At 36.0% G+C, this 24,236-nt stretch overlaps 1 protein-coding gene across 11 annotated transcripts in view; it reads right to left on the reverse strand.

Moving 5' to 3' along the window:
• Positions 1 to 24,236, reverse strand: part of KHDRBS2 (KH RNA binding domain containing, signal transduction associated 2) — a 601,759-nt gene that overhangs the window by 330,209 nt on the left and 247,314 nt on the right. The window lies entirely within an intron of this gene.

Here is a 24,236-nt window from a genome sequence, read left to right on the forward strand (position 1 = left end):
TAAACTCTGCCCTGCTAGTTCTATTCTTTGTGCAATTCTTTGCCACCCACGTCATTGGCTACCCTAACATGACCCTTATAAGAAACCCAACCAAAACACAAGGATATGACAACATTGAAAGAAAAAGAAATGGAAAAAGTGATGACAGATGATATTAACCACAATAAAATTTATGTAAGTTAAAAAAAAAAAAAACAACAAAAAACGAGTTACTTCCTTGACATGATACTGCAGTTTTCTGCCACCATTCCCTTTAGCCATGGGAGCTAGGACCCTTCTCAATAAGAGAGCTACTAACACAACAGTTCTTTTCCCTTATAGTTGCAGATTTTGAGAATTAATTATCCTGCAGCTTCTCCTTATTTTTACAAAGCTCCAAGTGCCTTTAAATAATTTCTTTATTATTTTGTCCAGATTTTATAATTATACCTGTGGGACAGTCCTCATGACCACTCAACTCTGCCACCATTCCTCAACATGCCAGAGAAAAACTTGCTGTTCAAAGCTCTTTTACATTTTTGTGGGGTTTTAAAATTTATTTTTGTTTTGTTTTTTGTTTTGTTTTTTGTCATGTGCATCCTTTATCTGTTTTTTAAAATTTATGCGTGAACTTACTTCTCTGCTCAACTCATCAGATGTATGATAATTGATGCCACAGACCACATTTTATTTATGCTTATATTCTCATGCAATTTTAATTTGTTGAATTAATTATTACCTATCAAAAATAGAAAGTGAAACGTAGAGTGTAATTAACATTCTGAATAAAACCATTAAAACATAGAGGTATGTTAACAAGGAACAAACTCACACCACATCTTTCACTCTTTAAGGTACAGCAACTAAAATTCACTGCAAGTAAGTTTGTAACTGAAAAGGGGATGCAGAATCAGTTGGCAAAGCTTTTCTTTAAGTCAAACCTTCAATCATATATTTAAAAAACAAAACAAAACCAGAAAGCTGCTGTCTTCATACATTTGTCATACTTTTAAAGGCATTTTTGACATTAGAGAAAAAATAAAATTAGAATATACATGTGCTAGCTCCACTGTTTAATGGCAAAATTGAGTAGAGGAGATCTGCAGAAGTAAAGAAAAATATCAGAGAGAAATGAATTCCTAATTTTCTATGTTAAAAAATGTCAAGCACTGATCATATATAGATATGGAAATCCTCAAATAAAAGTTGAAAAAGTAACATGTTTTGATTGAAAAATCACAGAATTTTACTATTTGCTTCATCATAAAAGTTCTCATTTAGGACACAATATCACTTTCATTCAGGGTCACCAAAAGCAAATAAGTAAACATTTTTAGCTGGGTATAACCTGTCTCAGCAATGTATAATAAAACGTATCACATGCTTCGGGTTTTTTAATCACCTAAGAGCAATTGTTTTAAGCCTAAATCATCTAAAGACACATGCACAGAATTGACCACAGTGTTCAACAGTTAACTATTATGGTTATTATCTTTATTACAAGTCTGTAAATTTTAATTAAATCAATACAGAGAATTCCACATCTACGTAGTGTACAGTGTCTGATTTAGGGGATGATTAGCATCAAATGTTAACCCTCTAAAGCCAAAATTGATAAAAATTAGCCTACATTTGAAGGAGTGTTTTGCTAAAGACTTTTGTTTTCCCTCAAATTCAATTTCAGAATGCATGAAAAGCAATATTGAAAACCACACTAATGAAACATAAAGTTTTTATAGGATAATAGTGCATCGGAGGAACATCATTTGAAAAATTAAAATTTCCCAGTTTAAAGTAATAAATAACGATTTCTGTACCGAGGGCTCTTCTAATGGCACGATAGCAGATGAAGAACACAAGCTCTGCCGAGGGGAACACATCTGATATTAAGTCCCACATCTGCCATCTGGTAGTTATGACTTGACATTTGACAAACTGTTCAGTGTTTCATGAGCCTCAGATTCTTCCTCTGTGCAATAGGGTGAGGATTTCTCCTTCAGAGCCTTCTCCTAAGGTGTAAAGGCCATGGCCTATCAGTTACTTAAGTACAATCATTACTGTTGTCATCATAATTACTCTCTCAACCTCAGAAAACAGATAAAGATAGCATGCCTCTGAATAAAACTGCAGAGTCAACATTCTCTCACTAGCAACCCCCTGCCCTATAACACCAAGTCTGTAGAAGGGGATTTCTCTCTCTTGCTACATAGATGAAATACAGCTTTTTTTGTTTTTTAATTTTATTAATTTATTTGACAGAGATCACAAGGAGGCAGAGAGGCAGGCAGAGAGAGAGAGAGGAGAAAGCAGGCTCCCTGCTGAGCAGAGAGCCCAATGTGGGGCTCGATCCCAGGACCTGGGGACCATGACCTGAGCCAAAAGCAGAGGCTTTAACCCACTGAGCCACCCAGGTGCCCTTGAAATACAGCTTTTTGTTTTGGGTGAATTGCTACATTTAAAGTATAATTTCAGTCATCTAGAAGCTTATAGCTTTACCTTAAAAATCCCAAAGAATAACTGAGTGGTAAAATAAAATTGTAACATGGAAACTATGTGACAATGTCTGTAAGTGAACAAAAATGTATAGAAGCTAAAAATCAGGACAGGAACCATGTTGGACAAGGCTTAATGGAGACATTAGAAACTGCAGTAGTTTAATAATGTTATACAGTGGCACAGAGCAGGAGGCACGGAGATCAAGAGGCATCAGTTCATAAACTCTCACTTGAAAACCTGTCATTTTGGACACTTCTGCCTTTACATAATTTTTTCTCAAAAGTAGTTCGGATAAACTATCAATCACTGTGCATTAAAATAAAAGTCATGACTTCACATAATAAGAAAGTAGAGGTTTTTAATCTTCTGTGCAGTGAACTTTATATAAAATTTACCAATTTCTGGACCTCTTATAAGAGATCTACTTATAAAGTAGTCAAAATTTTTCTTTAAAGTTAAAACAACTTTTCTAATATAGCTGATTCTTGAGCTTGTATGTGAAATGTTTTATTGAAAAAATTACAACCAAAATGTATAATTAAAATTTGATTGCTAATTGTAGAATTAAAATAGATATATACAAATACATATATACAAATATAACATGAATCCTGTGTTTTGTTGAAAACACAGGAAAATGTGACAAAGGACAAAGATGATTTTAGTTTTCATTGATGTATTATTAAATGGATCTTTGTTTAACTGTTAATTACACAGTACAAGTCCAAAATGTTTGCTTTTTTAAAATTCACCTTCTTAAAAATCAGGGAAAAAAAATCTGCAGCAAAGAAAACTAAGACCTCCATATCTCATCTCCAGTTTTCCAAAAACAAAGACATCTGTCTCTTTTAGTACAGATATCACTTTAAAGTGCTGTACATTTTTTCCTTGACCCACACAGGTCTTCACTTTGTGGTTTCTAATGAAGAGCTCATTATTAAGTAATGAGCAGGCATATAAGGACAGTAACATTTTGATAACTTGTGCTATCCCCTAAAAATGTACAACCAGGCTAGTATGAAGGAAATTATTAAAAGTGAACTTTACAGGATTTTGCCATCTGTTTAGAATCACAAATGCCAAACTCATGGAGCACCTAGAATGCAGAATGAATCAGGTAGAAATGGTTTCCATAATTCTTCCTGTAATGCTGAAAAAACCATCATGAAAAATAAAATGATACTATTTACAAACATGAACACTGTATTAGAATCAACATTACAAAGCAATAACAATGCGTATGAAAACAAAAACACACAAAGCAAATAATTATGCAGCTTAGTGACATTCAACCAATAACAAACATCTCATGATAGAGAGAATGCATTTTAACTAATGATTTTTGAGATGCAAAGTAAACTTATTTCTATTCATATTAAAACGGAGTGTCTAATAAATAATATCTTAAAAAATTAAAATGAATTTCTCAGCCAACCTCAAAAATTCTTGCTATTCTTCATATATCTTGCTATATTTAAAAGTTGGTAAAAGAGGGGGAGGATTCAGGATGGCGAAGGAGTAGCAGGCTGAGATGATATCAGGTAGCAGGAGATCAGCTAGAGGATTTATCAAACCACTCTGAACACGTACAAATCCAAAAGGAGATCGAAGAGAAGAGCACCAATTCTAGAAACAGAAAATCAGCCACTTTCTGAAAGGTAGGACCTGTGGAGAAGTGAATCTGAAGCAATGGGAAGGTAGACCACAGGGGCAGGGGCTGGCTCCCAGCAAGCAGCAGAGCAACAGAGCACAAAATCAGAACTTTTCTAAGTCTGCTCCACTGAGGGACATCACTACAGAGGCTAAGCAGGCTGGAGCCCTCACTGGGACAGCGTGGTCTCAGATCCCACAGGGACATGGAAGGATCAGTGGTGTCTGAGTGTAGCAGAGCTCTCAGGTATCAGAGTGGGGAAGCTCTTTGAGCAGGGACCCCACAAGTGGCAGATCCAGGGAAACCCTCCTGGAAGAGTTGCAGGAATCTGCTGGGTTTGGAGATCCAAACAGGCTGTGTGCCAGAAACAGAAATGTTTCTTCTGCTTTGTCACAGGCCCAGTGAGCTCGGAGTGTGGCTGGAGACCAGGGAGATGGGAGTGATTCATGCTTTTTCCGAGGGCACATTGAGGAGAGGACCCCAAGCTCTCGGCTCCTCCAGGTTGGAGATTGGGAGGCCACAATTTTCATTCCCATCCTCCAGAGCTCTACGAAAAGCATTTAGGGAACAAAAGCTCCTGAGAGCAAACTGGAGCAGATTACTCAGCCTGGCCCCTTTTCCACCTCCTGCAAAGACACTGGAGAAACACTATAACAGGCCCCTCCCCCAGAAGATCAGCAGGAACATCCAGCCAAGACCAAGCTCACTGGTCAAGGAGAACAGTGGAATTCCAGAGAAGGGGAAAGCAAAGCATGGAATTCATGGCTTTCTCCTCATGGTTCTTTAGTCTTGCAAAGTTAATTAAATTTAAAAAATATTTTTTCTTATTCTAATTTTTTTAAACTTTTACTCTTTCCTCTTTTAACGTTTTTGAACTAGTTTATCTTAACAATACCTTTCTTAAAACAAATCTTATTGAGCCTTTATTATTATAGTCATTTTTTATCCTTCATTGTATCTAACTTTATCTTTCGTATACACATAGGACTTTTTCTTCTAAAAAATTTTGGGATACAACCTCTTCTAATAGATCAAAATATACCCTAATTTTAGCACAGGGTTTGTTCTAGTCTCCAGCATGAGCAAATTCCCTCCACTTTATTTTTCTTTCTTTTCTCAACCAACTTATCTTATCAACTCCTTTTTTAGAATTTTTAAAATTTCATCTTTACATTTATATTCCATCTTCCATCATGTTTACCCTTATTTGTGTGTGTGTGTGTGTGTGTATATATATATATATATATATATATATATATATATATATATATCTATCTTTCTTTAAAATTTTGGGAGGTAGTTTCTTCTAAGAAACCAAAATACTCCCAAAATCAAGTGGTTAGCTCTGTTCTACTCACCACTCAAATATATATATTTTCTTTTTTCCTTTTTTAAAAATTTCTTTTTACCCCCTTCCTTCTCCCCACGATTTGGGGTCTCTTCTGATCTGCTTAACACACATTTTTCTGGGGTCTTTGCCAACCATTTAGTATTTTATTATCTCATTCATATATTCTTATCTGGATAAAATGACAAGATGGAAAAAGTCACCACAAAAAAAAAAAAAAAAAAAGAACAAGAGTCAGTACAGAAGGCTAGGGACCTAATCAATATGGACGTTGGTAATGTCAGATATAGAATTCAGAATGACGATTCTCAAGGTGCTACCTGGGCTCGAAAAAGGCATGGAAGATATTAGAGAAACCCTGTTTGGAGAAACAAAAGCCCTTTCTGGAGAAAATAAAAGAACTAATATCTAACCAAGCTAAAATCTAAAAAGCTATTAATGAGATGCAATATAAAATGGAGGCTCTTACTGATAGGATAAATGAGGCAGAAGAGAGAATTAGTGTTTCAGAAGACCAAATGATGGAGAATAAAGAAGCTGAGCAAAAGAAAGACCAACAACTACTGGACCACAAGGAGAGAATTCGAGCTATAAGTGATACCATAAGATGAAAAAACATTAGAATAATTGGGATTCCAGAAGAAGAAGAAAGGGGAGGGGCAGAAGGTATATTGGAGAGAATTATTGTAGAGAATTTCCCTATTATGGCAAAGGAAAGTAGCATCAAAATCCAGGAGGTGCAGAGAACCCCCCTCAAAATAAAAAGAGTAGGTCCACACCTCGTCATCTAATAGTAAAACTGATAAGTCTCAGTGACAAAGAGAAAATCCTGAAAGCAGCCCAGGACAAGAAGTTTTTAACATACAATGGTAAAAATAATAGATTGACAGCAGACTTATCCACAGAGATCTGGCAGGCCAGAAAGAACTTGCATGATATATTCAGAGCACTAAACAGAAAACGATGCACCCAAGAATACTATATTCATCTAAGCTATCACTGAAAATAGAAGGAGAGATAAAAAGCTTCCAGTTCAAACAAAAACTAAAAGAATTTGTACACACCAAACCAGCTCTACAGGAAATACTGAAAGGGGTCCTCTAAGCAAAGAGAGAGCCTAAAAGTAGTAGACAAGAAAGGAACAGACACAATATACAGTAGCAGTCACCTTCCAGGCAATACAATGGTACTAAATTCACATCTCTCAATAGTTACTCTGAATATAAATGGGCTAAATGCCCCAATCAAAAGACACAGGGTATCAGAATGGATTAAAAAAATGCATCAATATGTTCTCTACAAGAAACTCATTTTAAACACAAAGACACCTCCAGATTTGGGGCGCCTGGGTGGCTCAGTGGGTTAAGCCGCTGCCTTCGGCTCAGGTCATGATCTCAGGGTCCTGGGATCGAGTCCCGCATCGGGCTCTCTGCTCAGCGGGGAGCCTGCTTCCCTCTCTCTCTCTCTCTCTGCCTGCCTCTCCGTCTACTTGTGATTTCTCTCTGTCAAATAAATAAATAAAATCTTAAAAAAAAAAAAAAGACACCTCCAGATTTAAAGTGAGAGGGTGGGGCATCTGGGTGGCTCAGTGGGTTAAAGCCTCTGCTTTGGCTCAGGTCATGATCCCAGGATCCTGGGATCGAGTCCCGCATCAGTCTCTCTGCTCAGCAGGGAGCCTGCTTCTCTGTCTCTCTCTGCCTGCCTCTCTGCCTACTTGTGATCTCCATCTGTCAAATAAATAAATAAAATCTTTAAAAAAAATAAATAAAGTGAGGGGGTGGAAAACAATTTACCATGCTAATGGACATCAAAAGAAAGCTGGGGGTGGCAATCCTTATATCAGATCAATTAGACTTTAAGCCAAAGACTGTAATAAGTGATGAGGAAGGACACTATATCATACTGAAAGGGTCTGTCCAACAAGAAGATCTAACAATTTTAAATATCTATGCCCCCAACATGAGAGCAGCCAACTATATAAACCAATTAATAAAAAAATCAAAGAAACACATCAACAATAATATAATAATGGTAGGAGATTTTAACACCCCTCACTGAAATGGACAGGTTATCCAAACTAAAGATCAACAAGGAAATAAAGGCCTTAAATGATACACTGGACCAGATGGACATCACAGATATATTCAGAATATTCCATCCCAAAGGGACAGAATACACATTCTTCTATAATACACATGGAGCATTCTCCAGAATAGATCACATTCTGGGTCACAAATCACGTCTCAACCGGTACCAGATGATTGGGATCATTCCCTGAATATTTTCAGACCACAATGATCTGAAGCTAGAACTCAATCACAAGAAGAAAGTTGGAAAGAACCCAAATACATGGAGACTAAACAGCATCCTTCTAAAGAATGAATGGGTCAACCAGGAAATTAAAAAAGAATTGAAAAAATTCATGGAAACAAATGATAATGAAAACACAATGGTTCAAAATCTGTGGGACACAGCAAAGGCAGTCCTGAGATGAAAATATTTAGCGGTACAAGCTTTTCTCAAGAAACAAGAAATGTCTCAAATATGCAACCTAACCCTACACCTAAAGGAGGTGGAGAAAGAACAATAAAGAAAGCCTAAACCCAGCAGGAGAAGAGAAATAATAAAGATCAGAACAGAAATCAATGAAACAGAAACCAAAAGAACAATAGAACAAATCAACGAAACTTGGAGCTTGTTCTTTGAAAGAATTAATAAGATTGATAAACCCCTGCCCAGACTTATAAAAAGAAAACAGAAAGGACACAAATTAATAAAATCATGAATGAAAGAGGAGAGATCAAAACCAACACCAAAGGAATACAAACAATTATAAGAACGTATTATGAGCAACTATAGAGCAGCAAATCTGGAAGCAGACAATCTGGAAGACATGGATACATTCCTGGAGACATATTAACTACCACCTGAACCAGGACGAAATAGAAAACCTGAACAGACCCATAACCAGTAAAGAGATTGAATCAGTCATCAAAAATCTCCCAAAAAACAAGAGCCCAGGGCCAGATGGCTTCCCAGGGGAATTCAACCAAGCATTAAAGAAGAATTCATTCCTATTCTCCTGAAACTGTTTCAAAAAATAGAAATTGAAGGAAAATTTCCAAATCCAGTTTATGAGGCCAGCATTACCTTGATCCCAAAACCAGACAAAGATCCCATCAAAAAAGAGAACTACAGACCAATATCCTTGATGAACACAGATGACCAATATCCTTGATGAAAATTCTCACCAAAATAGTAGCCAATAGGATCCAATAGCATATTAAAGGCATTATTCACTGCAACCAACTGGGATTTATTCCAGGGCTGCAAGGTTGGTTCAATATCTGCAAGTCAATCAATGTGATACAACACATTAATAAAAGAAAGAACAAGAACCATATGATACTCTCAATAGATACTGAAGAAGCATTTGACAAAGTGCAGCATCCTTTCCTGATCAAAACTCTTCAAAGTGTAGGGATAGAGGGTACATACCTCAATATCATCAAAGCCATCTATGAACACCCCAGCAAATATCATTCTCTTTTTTTTTCTTTTTTTTTTTTTTAAAGATTTTATTTATTTATTTGACAGGCAGAGATCACAAGAGGCAGAGAGGCAGGCAGAGAGAGAGAGAGAGGGAAGCAGGCTCCCTGCTGAGCAGAGAACCCAATGCAGGACTCGATCCCAGGACCCTGAGATCATGACCTGAGCCGAAGGCAGCAGCTTAACCCACTGAGCTACCCAGGCGCCCCATCATTCTGAATGGAGAAAAACTGAGAGCTTTTTCTCTAAGGTCAGGAACACGGCAGGGATATCCTTTATCACCACTGCTATTCAACATAGTACTAGAAGTCCTAGCCTTAGCAATCAGACAACAAAAAGAATTAAAAGCATCCGAACTGGCAAAGAAGAAGTCAAACTATCACTCTTTGCAGATGATATGATACTTTATGTGGAAAACCCAAAAGACTCCACTCGAAATCTGCTAGAACTTGTACAGGAATTCAGCAAAGTGTCAGGATATAATATCAGTGCACAGAAATCAGTTGCATTTCTAGACATTAACAACAAGACAGAAGAAAGAGAAATTAAAGAGTCAATCCCATTTACAATTGCACCCCAAACCATAAGATAACTAGGAATAAACCAACCAAAGAGGCAAGCAATCTTGCCTCTCAGAAAACTATAAAATACTCATGAAAGAAATTGAGGAAGACAGACAGAAATGGAAAAATGTGCCATGCTTATGGATTGGAAGAACAGAGATTGAACAAATATTGTGAAAATGTCTATGCTATCTAAAGCAATATACACATTTAATGCAATCCCTATCAAAATACCATCAATTTTTTCAAGGAAATGGAACAAATAATCCTAAAATTTATATGGAACCAGAAAACACCTCAAATAGCCAGAGGAAAGTTAAAAAAGCCAAAGTTGGTGGCATCACAATTCCAGACTTCAAGCTCTATTACAAAGCTGTCATCATCAAGATAGTATGGTAGTGGCACAAAAACAGACACATCAATCAATGGAACAGAATAGACAGCCCAGAAATAAACCTTCAACTCTATGGTCAACTAATCTTCGACGAAGCAGGAAAGAATGTCCAATGGCAAAAAGGCAGTACCTTCAACAAATGGTGTTGGGAAAATTGGACAGCCACGTGTAGAAAAATGAAACTGGACCATTCTCTTACACCACACATGAATATAGACCCAAAATGGATGAAGGACCTCAACGTGAGAAAGGAATCCATCAAAATCCTTGAGGAGAACACAGGCAGCAACCTCTTCGACCTCAGCTGCAGCAAATACTTCCTAGGAACATTGCCAAAGGCAACAGAAGCAAGGGCAAAAATGAACTATTGGGATTTCATCAAGATCAAAAGCTTTTGCACAGCAAAGGAAACAGTTAACAAAACCAAAAGACAACTGACAGAATGGAAGAAGATAAAGGACTAGTATCTAAAATCTATAAATAACTTAGCAAACTCAACACCCAAAGAACAAATAATCCAATCAAGAAATGGGCAGAGGACATGAACAGACATTTCTGTAAAAAAGACATCCAGGTGGCCAACAGACACATGAAAAAGTGCTCCACATCACTCGGCATCAGGGAAATACAAATCAAAACCACAATGAGATACCACCTCACACTAGTCAGAATGGCTAAAATCAACAAGTCAGGAAATGACAGATGCTGGCGAGGATGCGGAGAAAGGGGAACCCTCCTACACTGTTGGTGGGAATGCAAGCTGGTGCAGCCACTCTGGAAAACAGCATGGAGGTTCCTCAAAAAGTTGAAAACGGAGCTACCCTATGACCCAGCAATTGCACTACTGGGTATTTACCCTAAAGATACAAATGTAGTGATCCGAAGTGGCACGTGCACCCAAATGTTTATAGTAGCAATGTCCACAATAGCCAAACTATGGAAAGAACCTAGATGTCCATCAGCAAATTAATGGATAAAGAAGAAGTGGGGTATATATACAATGGAGTACTATGCAGCCATCAAAAGAAATAAAATCTTGCTATTTGTGACGTTGTGGATGGAGCTAGAGGGTATGATGCTGAGTGAAATAAGTCAATCAGAGAAACACAATTATCATATGATTTCCCTGATATGAGGAAGTTGAGAGGCAACATGGGAGGGTTGGGTAGTAGGAAAGGAATAAATGAAACAAGATGGAATCAAGAGGGAGACAAACCATAAGAGACTCTTAATCTCACAAAACAAACTGAGGGTTGCCGGGGGTGGGGGGTAGGGAGGTGGGAGGGTGGTTGGGTTATAGACATTGGGGAGGTATGTGCTATGGTGAGTGCTGTGAAGTGTGTAAACCTGGCGAATTACAGACCTGTACCCCTTGGGCTATTAATACTTATATGTTAATTTAAAAATTTAAAAAAAAGTTGGTAAAATAATTAACAACTTTTTTAACACTGAAGTCTATCCTCTATCCAATCATGTTAAAAAAGACAGTGATAGTGAGGAAAACATGCTAATTATTTAATAGTTAATAATTTTGCTGTATAGAAATAGTATTTATTGACTTAATGATGTGCAAGCCATAAGGCTAAGTCTAATTAATCCAATGATACATATGAGGTAGTCCTTGCTTCTTCAGTGTAAGAAATAAACAAGGAAACAAGGAAATGGTACAATCAGGTACCTACATGCAATGTAAGAGTACTATCTATTGTAAGACTGACCTGTATTTAATGCACAACTTGAAAAAGAAGAAATACTCAATTTAACTTTAAAATACTGCTTTCTGGGCGCCTGGGTGGCTCAATAGGTTAAAGCCTCTGCCTTCGGCTTGGGTCATGATCACAGCATCCTGGGATCGAGCCCCTCATCGGGCTCTCTGCTCCATGGGAAGCCTGCTTCCTCCTCTCTCTCTCTGCCTGCCTCTCTGCCTACTTGTGATCTCTGTCAAATAAATAAATAAAATATTAAAAATATATATATAATAAAATACTTCCTCCCTTATAATTTTTATTTTATATTATTGAAAGAACTCTTTATATAAATGCAAAAAATTAAAATTTTAGCAAAATAAACTGGTTCAGTTATTCCTAAAACTTTTTCACACTCAGAGCATGAATTTTCTGTCATTTTTCAACTCAAAATCATTGATGGCTGTTTTCTTCTATAGGTATCAGTTTTTTCTGAGTAACAAGCTGCTCAAAACTCAATGGCATAAAGCAATAAACATTTATTTAGCTCACATATCTGAAGTCGGCTGGGTGTTGGATTTGCTGATATTGATTAAATTTACTTAGTTGTCTGAGGGTTAGCTGGCTGGCTATTGGCTGGGTGGTGGAGGTTGGTTTTAGCCACATGTCCCAACTTCCATCAGGCTGACTCTAAGAAAGTTCTCATGTTTTTGACATACATACAAGAGAACAATCTCCTTTTCAAGCCTCTGTTAACACCATGTAAACTAATTCATCTTTGGTCAAAATGAGGATCCAGTGCCAAAGTACGAAGCAGGCTGACATACTCCCAACATGGGTGGTGCTATGAAGTTACATTGTAAAGTAATTAATATAGAGAAGAGTGAATAACTAGGATCATCAATGCAGTCTATCACACAACATGATATGATCTTTGTGCCATCAGGAATATTTGATGAATTAGCATTTCTTTCTTTTTTTTTTTTTAAGATTTTATTTATTTATCAGAGAGATAGTGCACAAGCAGGGGGGAACAGCAGACAGAGGGAGAAGCAGGCTTCCCATTGAACAAGGAGCCCTGGGATCATGACATGAGCAGAAGGCAGATGCTTAACCTACTGAGCCACCCAGGAGTCCTGATGAATCAGCATTTCTTAACAGAATGGCTCATCATTGTCCCCAGGGCTTTCTTCCAAACAGTCTTCAAGTTTTGAAGCCCATAAACAATGATAACTGTATTGCAACTGCTTCTTGTTTTTTCATAATCATAATATTCACCCCAATTTCAGAGATGTGAAAATATTAAAAATATGTGTGCTAAAATCAATGAAATATGGCAAAATAATACTCCTTAAGTAATACTCCATGGGGGATAACTATTGTAGAGTACTAGGAAAATACTTACCTCCCTTGCAGAACGAGTATGTTTTCTCCTTTGCAACCACAAGAATTATGCTAAATATACTATAGGACACTTAGTTTCTCATGGGGTTCAATGACAGTGATACTATTAATACTATTGGCTGGAACATTTGCTCCTTCATGGTCTTGATTTCCCATTTTTTATTAGAAATTACTTTTTAGGGCTGTTGCAACTATTATTTTTGATAACAGACCTCTCTAAGCCCATGTAGCAATGCCTGACACATATACACATACTAAGTGCTCAATAAATGTGAGCTATGCATCATTATTACTATTTGTTTTAGTTTATTATTTGCATTCCCTTTATTATAAACTTTCTCAAATCTACCATGAAAAAACGAGTTCAGCAAATACAGAGTTGCTAAAACTGTTTCTAAGAGAAGTACAGATTTTTAATGACCTAGAAACAGATTTAGGGCAATATTTACATAAACAAAAAAGAAGTGGCAGGAGGTGTTCATATAAAATAAGCAATAAGAAAATGGCATCTAAGATGTTCCCTGACCTGAACCAAGGAATTGCTTTCTCCCCAGATCTTTTAAACTCACATAGCAACTGTCTTCTTGACATGAGCATGTTAATGTCTGCAAGGCACCTACAACTAATCATGAGTACAGCGCTATTGACAACAGTTACTTATATTACCCCAAGAGTCCATGAGTTATTTTTGGTATTCAGTCTTCTTCACTACATCATTTGTAAATAATTAGCCCTGCGGATTCTGTTCTCAAAACATACTCAAAAGCCACGAACTTCCCTCTCTCCTGGTCTCTCATTCCATCTCGCCACTATGTACATTGTCTGGCCACGGCAGTACTGTTTCTAACCAGCAATTCTTTTACCACTCTTGTTCACTAAACAGAGTTTTGAATACAAATCAGATTCATTTCAACTTCTTCCTTTTTCACTAAGTGTAAAACTCAAACTGTTCTTTCTGGCTTGAACATCTTACTTGCTCTCAATCCTTGCTAATGTCCTTGACCCTGTGACATTTCTTCCTTACCCATAAGGTTCCAGCCAAATTTCTTTAAGTCTCAAACACAAGTAAATACCTTCCTTCTGGTCTTTGCATTTGCTTTTCCTTCTGTAATGTTCTTCCTCCGACCCTGGCTGGCTCTTCATAGTCAGCTTATTATCTCAACTTCAATGTCACTCTCTCAGAGAGGTCTTTCTTGACGATTCAATCTAGAGAGTCAACCAAGCATTCTGATCACATCACTCTATTTCAGTTACCTACACAGCATTTACCACAACCTGACAGGCTTTCTCGTCTGCTTGCTTGTTTGCTTTCTTTCATTTCTACTACACCCCTATATAGAATTAAATGAAATTAACCTATTAAATGAAAGTAGAGAAAATATTTATCTTGTTTAGGTGTTAGCTCTTGTGTCTAGATTCTAGACTATTAGTGGAATATGGTAAGTCCTCAATAAATATTGGCAGAAGAAATGAATTGATGGTATTACGGAAGGACAGGGAACTGAGAGGATTCCAAGAGGGAGGATCACATCAAGAAGTTGCTCCTAGAAGTTTAATAGCTTCTTCATTTTAGGAAATTCTGGTTGCAGAACCAAAATTCTTTGGAATTTGAAGGAGAGCCTTATGGAACAAATCTTACTGATAAAGTTTCTAAGGCCTTTAGAAACTTCTAAGGCAAAGCTTCTAAGGCATTTTCATTGGGTGGAAGGTTATAAGCATTTTATTCAGACCACAAGGCAGCCAATAGGGAGAGCTAGGAGGCACAAATAAACTTAGCAAATATGATTTCTACCTAGTAGTAAAAATGAACAGAAATTACAGAATGAGTACTTCTCATTTTGTAATTGATAATCTGGTTAAATTATTTCAAATATATTAGACCCTAAATGCATTATTCATAATTTATTGTATAGTTTGACCAAACGGTAGTGGAAAGAAAAAAATATTTACGGGTTTTGTTTATTTATTTGAGAGAGAGAAAGGGAGAACATGAGCTGGAGGGAGGGTGGTGGGGAGAGAGAATATGAAGCAGACTCCCTGCAGAGCACAGAGCCTAACACACGGCTCGATCCCAGACCCTGAGATCACAACCTGAGCTGAAACCAAGAGTCGGCTGCTTAATGAACTGAACCACTCAGACACCCCAACAAAATTTCATTTTACACTCTCTACATTTTAACCTATTTATTAAATAACAATTTTAAAAACAGAAAAGAGTAAAATTTTATCAAAATTATTGTCATCATATTATCCCAAAGTGATATACTTAGTATCATTTAAAATCCTAGCAAAGTCTATCTATCTGTATTATTATTATTATTACTATAAAATTGAAACAGTATAGGACAAAAGTTCTAAAGCATACTGCTCAGGTTCCCATACTTGTTTTACCATTTACTAGTTGGTGGCCCTGGTTAACTTTCTTAAACTTTCTAAGGCTCGGTTTTCACATGTATAGAATAGGAACTTTTGGTATAAGGTTGTGAGGGCTAAAGTAGATTACACACACAAATTTATTAGCACAGTACCTGACAAATAACAACCATGTAATAAATGTTAGTTACCATTATTATTGCATTACTTAAAGAATAGTTTTTTAATTAACATAAAAAACAGAACATTTTTTTGGCTTTTTAAGATTTTTTTTAGGTTTTTTAATTTATTTGACAGCGAGAGAGGACATAAGTAGGCAGAGAGGCAGGCAGAGAGAGGGGAATCAGGCTCCCCGCTGAGCAGAGAGCCTGATGCAGACCTCGATCCCAGGACGCTTGAGCCAAAGGCAGAGGCTTAACCCACTGAGCCACCCAGGCACCCTAGTTTTTTGTTTTTTTTTTTTTTAACTTCCAATTAGTTAACACACAGTGTTATATTAGTTTCATATGTATAATATAGTGATTCAATATTTCCATACTTCACCCAGTGGTCAAAAAATATTAATATAATTTTAGAAGAAACTGATTAAAAGGCACAAATGAAACACTGGATGAATATTAGTGGACTAAAGCTGAAAATAAGATTTGCATAGATGTAGAGAGAACCAAAGCAAGTGTAGTAATGGCGGAATAGGAATGAGGTTTAGGATTGGGGGGACAGTTTGGAAATATATTAGGGAAGCAATGAGAGAAAGCAAAATTGGAGGCCAAAGAAAACTATATCTTAAAAATGAATTACTTTTATTTGAAGATAACATTAGTTAACAAATCAAAATAACGATTTGAAGAATCTGGATAATTTGGACTAAAAACATTCATTTCATAATATAACTATTTAAAGCAGAAATAAAAACATGTTCTAAACATTCAGCCACTGAAATTCTTTTTCTTTTTATTTTTTAAAGAGTTTTTATTTATTTATTTCACAGAGACAGACACAGCTAGAGAAGGAACACAAGCAGGGGGAGTAAGAGAGGGAGAAGCAGACTTCCTGCTGAGCAGGGAACCTGATGCAGAGCTCATATCAGGACCCTGGGATCATGGCCTGAGCTGAAGGCAGATGCTTACGACTGAGCCACCCAGGTGCCCCTGAAATTATTTTTCTTAACATATCGTATTGCTTGTTTGGGGACAGGATTTTGGCTTTAAATTTAATTAAAAACCTATAGTCACATACAATAAATATCAATATGAAACTCAGTTAAGTGAAACCCTAATAGAATCAGGTGTCAATTTTGGTTGAAAATTACTTTTATCACACAAGTATCTTAATTTTAAATTGTCAACATAGCCATATCTATACCTATCCAGAAAAGAGACACAGAGAGAGAGAGAACAAATTTCACCAGACTTCATTATCAGAGTTTCAGGTGGTGTAGTGACAAGGGTATTCACAAACAGTTGTTAGGTAAAGCTATGGCTCTCTAAAATGTCCAAAGAACCAGCGAGGAGCCCACAGAGAGAAATAACACCCCGGCTGCACCGCAGGACTATTCTGGTGAAACTGCCACCGCAGTCCACCGTTTAGCCTTGACCACACTCACAAAGGGTTGCCAAAAGCCCCTCCACAGCCAATCCCTGAAATAAGACCTGTCACCACCACTCTTGCCAGAACACGCAGCCTCCATGCCTACAGCCATCTGGACTCCGAGCTTCTGAGATGTCTGAATGGAAGAGGCAGGCTCACAGGCTGTAAGGGAGCCTGCAGAGAGCAGGTTAGCTCTTCAGCCTCAAGCAGAGGGGACTTGAAATGGGTGTAGAGTGAGACAATATAAATATATGCTCTTAGCCATGATTCCCCAGCCTGCATTTTTGAAAAATCTTAATATTTACTGTAAGAAGACAAAATCTCTACTTTGCCCACAGTTAAAACCTACGTGATACCTTGGTCTCCTCAAGTAAAACATTTTCTTTCCTCACCAAAATATTTCTGAGGGAGTCAAGAGACACATCGCATTTCTAACACATCTTTCTTTCCATTCAAAGTTGCCAATCAAGCTGAGGTCATTTTTACCTCATCCCTGATGATGCCTTGTGCAATTTCCTGTGTCCAAACTTGTCAACAGTAATGACATAACTTTTAACATGAACTGACCCTCAAACAAACACTGTTCCATGTACTTTTACAAATTTCATCCTGTCAACACCTTATAATGATTCAGTGAAGCTGGTACTATCTGCTGTATCTGCAGGGGTGCACTGCCCAACACAGGCACCATTTGTATGGTATCACTATGCTAGCAATACTTCCATCTTTATGAGCACAAACATACTAAAGACTTCACCAAAACACACTGATACAGCAAGTGGCAGAGCAAGGAGCTCCCAGAGGAGCACCCAGAGAAGCAGCCTGGGTTAGATAGCTAGCTCTAGGGACCATGGAAAAGAGGGAAGTAGTATTTCCCACTCCTGGTTCTGCAGGATGTTTGTTGCTGGGTATCAAAGCTATGTATATACTACTGAGTTTTGACTGAAAATCTGAAAACCACAGTGGGTTGTTGCAATGAGATATGAATGACACTAATGATTAAAATTTCTAAGAAAATATTATTAAAGCATAGTAGTAAGTGTGTGGTGTCTGTACTAATTATACACATATTTAAATAATTTAAACAAAAGGCATATTACTTATTTCCCCACGTAAATCTTAGGTTATATCATTACTCTTAATGGGTTCTACACATTTTTTTCAGTCTATAAAATATTAGTTCCAAATTTGTTGGGTAAGAATCAATCATACTTGCGTTTCTTTCTTATAGTTCCTCATAAATAAAGTATAAATATGCTAGGAGATCTTGCTTCCGGTCTTCCTAGGGACAGAAAGGCTTGGGGGGGGTATTGTTTTCTTTTTCTTTTTTGTATATGTGTGTTTGTTTGTCTCTCCTAGCCTGTTTTCTGTTTTTGTTTTTTGTTGTTTTATTTGTTTGTTTGTTTTGTATTCAGTTTTTTAATTAAAGTTTTAGTTTAATCAAGAGAGTCCAGGGGTGCCTGCTTGGCTCAGTGAGTTAAGCCTCTGCCTTCAGGTCAGGTCACAATCTCAGGGTCCTGGGATCAAGCACTGCATCGGACTCTCTGCTCAGCAGGGAGCCTGCTGCCCTCTCTCTCTCTCTGCCTGCCTCTCTGCCTACTTGTGATCTCTCTGTCAAATAAATAAATAAAATCTTAAAAAAAAAAAAAGAGTCCAACAACTTGTCAAAATGCAAGCTCCAAATTGTTCTGTGAATATCTAAATAACAGTTAAGTTACCTGGCAGTCTAGACATAACAAATTGTATCTAATTCCTTTAAAACATTTTATAATATTATTGGCTACACAGAGTATGAGTGACAGAAAGAAAAAGGGAAAAAAAGATAATTTAATTCATATGGTAATGCAAGACCTAAAATTGTAATTTAAGCAGTAAGAGATCTAACTGCCTTTACTAGAGTAACAAAGATTAACTGAATAATCTCTCATTCTTAACGAATATTCAACACTTAATTTGGATTCTAAAATTACTTCTTTCCTGAACTGAGAAATCTTAGATTTTACTTCTGTCTAGTCATACAACACATGAAATATTTTTATTTGAATGTAATTTTTTTGGATAGCTGGTCATAAAACTGTCATATATTTAATGAATTGTATAAATCACATTCTATAAGAAAACAATAAGAATCTAATTTCATTTAGGATGATTCTTAATTCACAAAGATAAATTTAATCTCCTTTAGTTTCCCAGCCTTGGTTTTCTTACTGTGAGTTTTTCATTTTGGCAAAACACACCTAGCATGTGTTCAAGGAAGACTTGAAACATTTATGATGACAAATCATAATCATGAAATGTGTTCAGGGTCGGATGTGCATGACATGAGCACAACCAGGGGCACATTTAAAAGTGATTCTTTCCTGTTTTTTGCATCTCTCAAACTTACATAATTAAATAATAGTTATACTGTTAGTACAATGGTATTTAGAGCTGCTAAAATTATACATTAATACACAAATAGAATGCCTATGACAACATTATAGAGTTAGAAGAATCTACTATCTATGCAATTTGACTTTTATAGATAACGACACTGAGGCTTCGTGGTGTGAAAACCTTTTGTGGAAGGTCACCTAGTTGAAACATCATGAGCCCAGACTCAGTCCCATGTCCTGGCCCACTCAGCTTTGCAAGATGTAGTAAAAGTTGGGGAGACAGAGGTGCATGAATTGTGTCTACTGTAGTATTTTCACACTCTGCCATGATTCATCTTAGTCAGTAGTACTACAGTCTACCTTCTTCTAATAGAAACATCTTGTCAGAATCATCTTGTCATGACCAGTCTTTCATTCAAAATTCCTGTGATCCTCCTGTGCAGTGACAATTTCCAGAGCTCCAGACAAAAGTGTGAAGTGCTTTGTGTTCCCACTCACCACCTCCACTGCCAGCTTCATGGTCAGGTATGAGAAATAGACAGAAGAGCCCACGCGGATGACAAAAACAGCAGTTCATTCTAGGTTTAAAATGTTTGAAAAACACAGAGAAAGCCTTTATATTTTCCAATCCTACTAATGACAGCCAGAACTGTTATCCTGAGATCAGAAAATTAGGTAAATTTAATGCCATTTCTAAATTTCTCATAGGGTAGGTACAATTAGCATCCCCTCTTGAATCACAAAGGCTAAATTGTTTGAGGATTTTCCTCTTTGCTCTGATGACTTCAGTAATTTCACTCCACTGTCAAGGAAGGTAGATGAGGCCATTTGGGCTGAGTAATTAGTCTTCTTTCTGAACTCCCTCAAACTGGTTTTCCTTCACCCAGGTTGAGACTTTCTGATATGTTTTTAAATTCATCATTAATTTAAATAGCCAGATCCAGACAGTGGGGAAAAAAAAGAATACACACACACACACACACACACACATTTTCCAGGGATCCTATCAGCTTATACTTGGGAATTTCAACTTTTAACCCAAGAATATATTTAATGGTAGAATGAGGCAGGATGATTAACATTCAAGCATCCTAAAAAGCTTCATCACATCAGTAATTTCTGCAAATAACTTGAGAGTCTCTGTCATTTGCATTCATGTATTAGTGTAGAAAATTGAGTTCTGGTCATATTGGGAGAAATACAAGAGCACTGAACATTTTGTTGTCTTTATATGTGTTCAGAAAAATACTTCAGACCTAATATATAAAGAACTTGCACAACTCAACACCAAATCAAACCAAATAAAAACACAAATAATCGGATTAAAAATGGGCAGAAGGCCTGAACAGACATTAGTCTACAGAAGACATACAGATGGCCAACAGACTCATTAAAAAAATGCTCACTAATAATTAGGGAAATGTACATCAAAACCATAATGAGATTATCATATTATACTTGTCCAAATGGCTAATATAAAAAGGATAAGAAATAACAAGTGTTAATGAATATGTGGAGAAAAGGGAACACTTGTGCACTGTTGGTGCAGTCAACTGTGGTAAATGTATGGAGATGCGTCAAAAAATTAAAAATAGAACCATCATACCGTATAATCCAGTAATTCAACTATTGGATATTTACTCAAATACAATGAAAACACTAATTTGAAAACATATATACACCCATATGTTTAATACTGCAGCATTATTTACAACCTCCAATTTATAACAGCAACCTAAATGTCTACTGATACATGAATGGATAGCAAAGCCATGGTGTATGTATAATGGAATGGTATATGTGTAATGGAATATTACTCAGCCATAAAAAAGGATCTTGCCATTTGTGACACAGATGGGCCTAGAAGGTAGGCTGAGTAAAATAAATCAGCCAGAGAAGGAAAATACCATAAGATTTCATTTATATATAGAATCTAAGAAACAAAACAAACAAAAAACAAATAAAATAATAAATACAGAGAACAAACTGGTGGCTGCCAGAAGGGATGGCTTGGGGGACTCTGCAAAATAGGTGAAGGAGATAAATAGGTACAAACTTCCAGTTACAAAAATAAAAAAGTCATGGAATGAAAACTATATAGCATGGGGAATATAGACAATAATGCTGTAATAATATATGGTAGCAAATTGCAATTACACTTATTGTGGTGAATATAGTTTAATGTATAGAATTGTCAAATCATTATGTTATACACCTGAAACCAATATAACATTGTATGCCAATTATGTATCAATTTAAAAAAAGGAAAATACTTGATAACTGATAGCTTTGGCAAAAATCTAATTAAGTAAAGTACTCAGGTAAGAAGGAGATATATATATATATATATATAATATATATATATATATATATGTATATTCTTCAACCCTGAGCAGTCCAAGTAGATTGTGGCCAGAGACAGTGGCCATAACTGTGTTTCTTATTTAATTTTGCCTTAGCATAATGTTACCACTTCTAAGGCAGTGTGTCCCACTCTAACATTATATGAAATCAGAATAAAGCCGTAGTTCCTCACACTCAAATTTTACTACTTGAAAGAATTAAGTCCCAATAAGAGATACTGAACAAATCATAACAAAACAATCAAGTGAAAACAACTATATATTAGTGGAATCAACTTATCTGTTTTTTTTTCTATCAAATAATTTTCATTCCTTAATTATAAGAAGTTGTACTGCAAGTAACATGAGAAGGTGATTTTCAGTAGCATCTTGGAATCCTTAAAGGAAGGTAAGATCTGCTTTAGATAGAAACTGATTAAATGACAAAGTAGATTAATCACACTTGTCCAGCAAAACATTATAAAATAATATAAAAAGAATCACAAAAAGAACATGTGTCATAAAATTTTAACTCAGAACACAAAATTTCATAAAAGAAATGTAAATCAGAAATGAAAAATGTTTAATCTTTTTCATCAATACTGAGAATTCAAACAAATTGTATGTGAGGGGGAAAATACCAGTTTACTATCTCTGAGCTACCTCTTCAAAATGATGAAATAGAAACTTATCTTATGAAAGGAAATTTCATACAAAAATATTATAAAATAACATAAACACAAACATATAAATACTTATAATATATAAATATATATATATTTTTTCTATAAACTTAGTTTAGAAGAGCAATTTGGAAGCAACTCACATTATAGCCTTTTTCCTTCTACAAGAAACCTGTTAAAATAGCAAACATTTCCCAAGTTTAAGCATGTTCAGAACATTAATGTGATTTGAGTTATATAATAATAGAGGGCAAACTCATAGCTATTTTTTTAATACATCAGTTTGCTTCTTGTAAATGTGATATAAAAACTTCACTCCCCACTGCAAATTATAAAAAGTGTGATTTTATTCCAGCACTTATTAATCCTAAAAATAAATCTATCTAAAATTCTAGTGCTCAGTTCCACTAGAAACGTCATTATAACAACTGAAAATTAATGCCATTATGGATCAGCATCTACCATGACCAAAATGTGATTTACATTGAAATGGGCTTTTTGCTACTGCCTATTTAATATAAATTAGCTTATTGTGTATTTGGACTCAATATTCAGTAGTGTCAGAGATAAAATTCTTTTCAATTTTAGGAAAAAACATATATAACTGACATTAGAAAAATAATTTACATGTGTCAAAAAATTATAACTCAGTAGTCTGACAAACTATATTATTAAAATAATAGAGCATAACAATTTAAGTTAATATTAACATATATATTTTAACCTGTACTATTGAATAAGTAAATTAGTGAATAATGTGAAAATATTTTTCTAAAAGAGAAAGACTTTATATAATCTCAAATTAAGTTAATAACTGATTTTTTCCTGTCTGACTAATTATGTCCATTAAGTATCTTGGTACCCTGGAGAATATGGCTTCTTTTTTCCTAAACATAAAAATAACAGTAATTATAATATAGTAATAAAAAGATAAGCTAATACTTATATAAAGGTTACCACATGTCAACTACTGTCAACTACTTTTCCAAATGCTTTGCACACATTAACTCATTTTATATGTCCACTAACTCTATTAGGTTAGTTCTATTATTATTATCATCATCATCATCATCATCATCACTATCATCATTATTATTTTTAAGTGGCCTTCACACCCAGCATGGAGCCCAACCAGGTGTTTGAACACCACCCTGAGATCAAGAGTCAGAGGATCAACTGAATGAGCCACCCAGGTCCCTCTGATTAGTTCTATCATTTATTACCCTTTTTAAGATTTTATTTATTTATTTTAGAGAGAGAGGGAGTGTGGGCAGGGGAGAAACAGAGGAGAAGGGTGAGGATAGGGGAAAGAATCTCAAGCAGACTCCACGCTAAACATGAAGCTAGACACAGGGCTCAATCCCATGACCCTGAGATCATGACTGTGGCTGAAACCAAAAGTTCGAGGCTGAACTGACTAAGCCTTCCAGGCATCTCAGAATACTTCTATTTCTAAAACCATTTTACAAATGGGAAAACTGATGCCCTGAAAGTTTTGGTGACTAGCCTAGCTAACAACAACTGTCAGTGAGTGATCTGGAATGAGTCAGATAGCTTAATTCTAGAGAGTGTGCTAACATAGTACTATAGTAATCCAGTTTTGCTAATTTGCTGTGTCTTAGAAATTAAGTCTAAAACTCAGGGTTGGGAGAGAGTCCAAGATGACAAAGGAGTAGGAGATCTTAGTTTCATCTGGTCCCAGGAATTCAGCTACATAGCTATCAAATCTTCCAGAACACCTGTGAACTCAACCATAATTCTAAGAAAAAAATAGCTGCAACTCTACAAATAGAAAAGCGACCATTTG

This window comes from Mustela erminea, chromosome 4, assembly GCF_009829155.1.
Source record: "Mustela erminea isolate mMusErm1 chromosome 4, mMusErm1.Pri, whole genome shotgun sequence".
Taxonomy (NCBI): domain Eukaryota; kingdom Metazoa; phylum Chordata; class Mammalia; order Carnivora; family Mustelidae; genus Mustela; species Mustela erminea.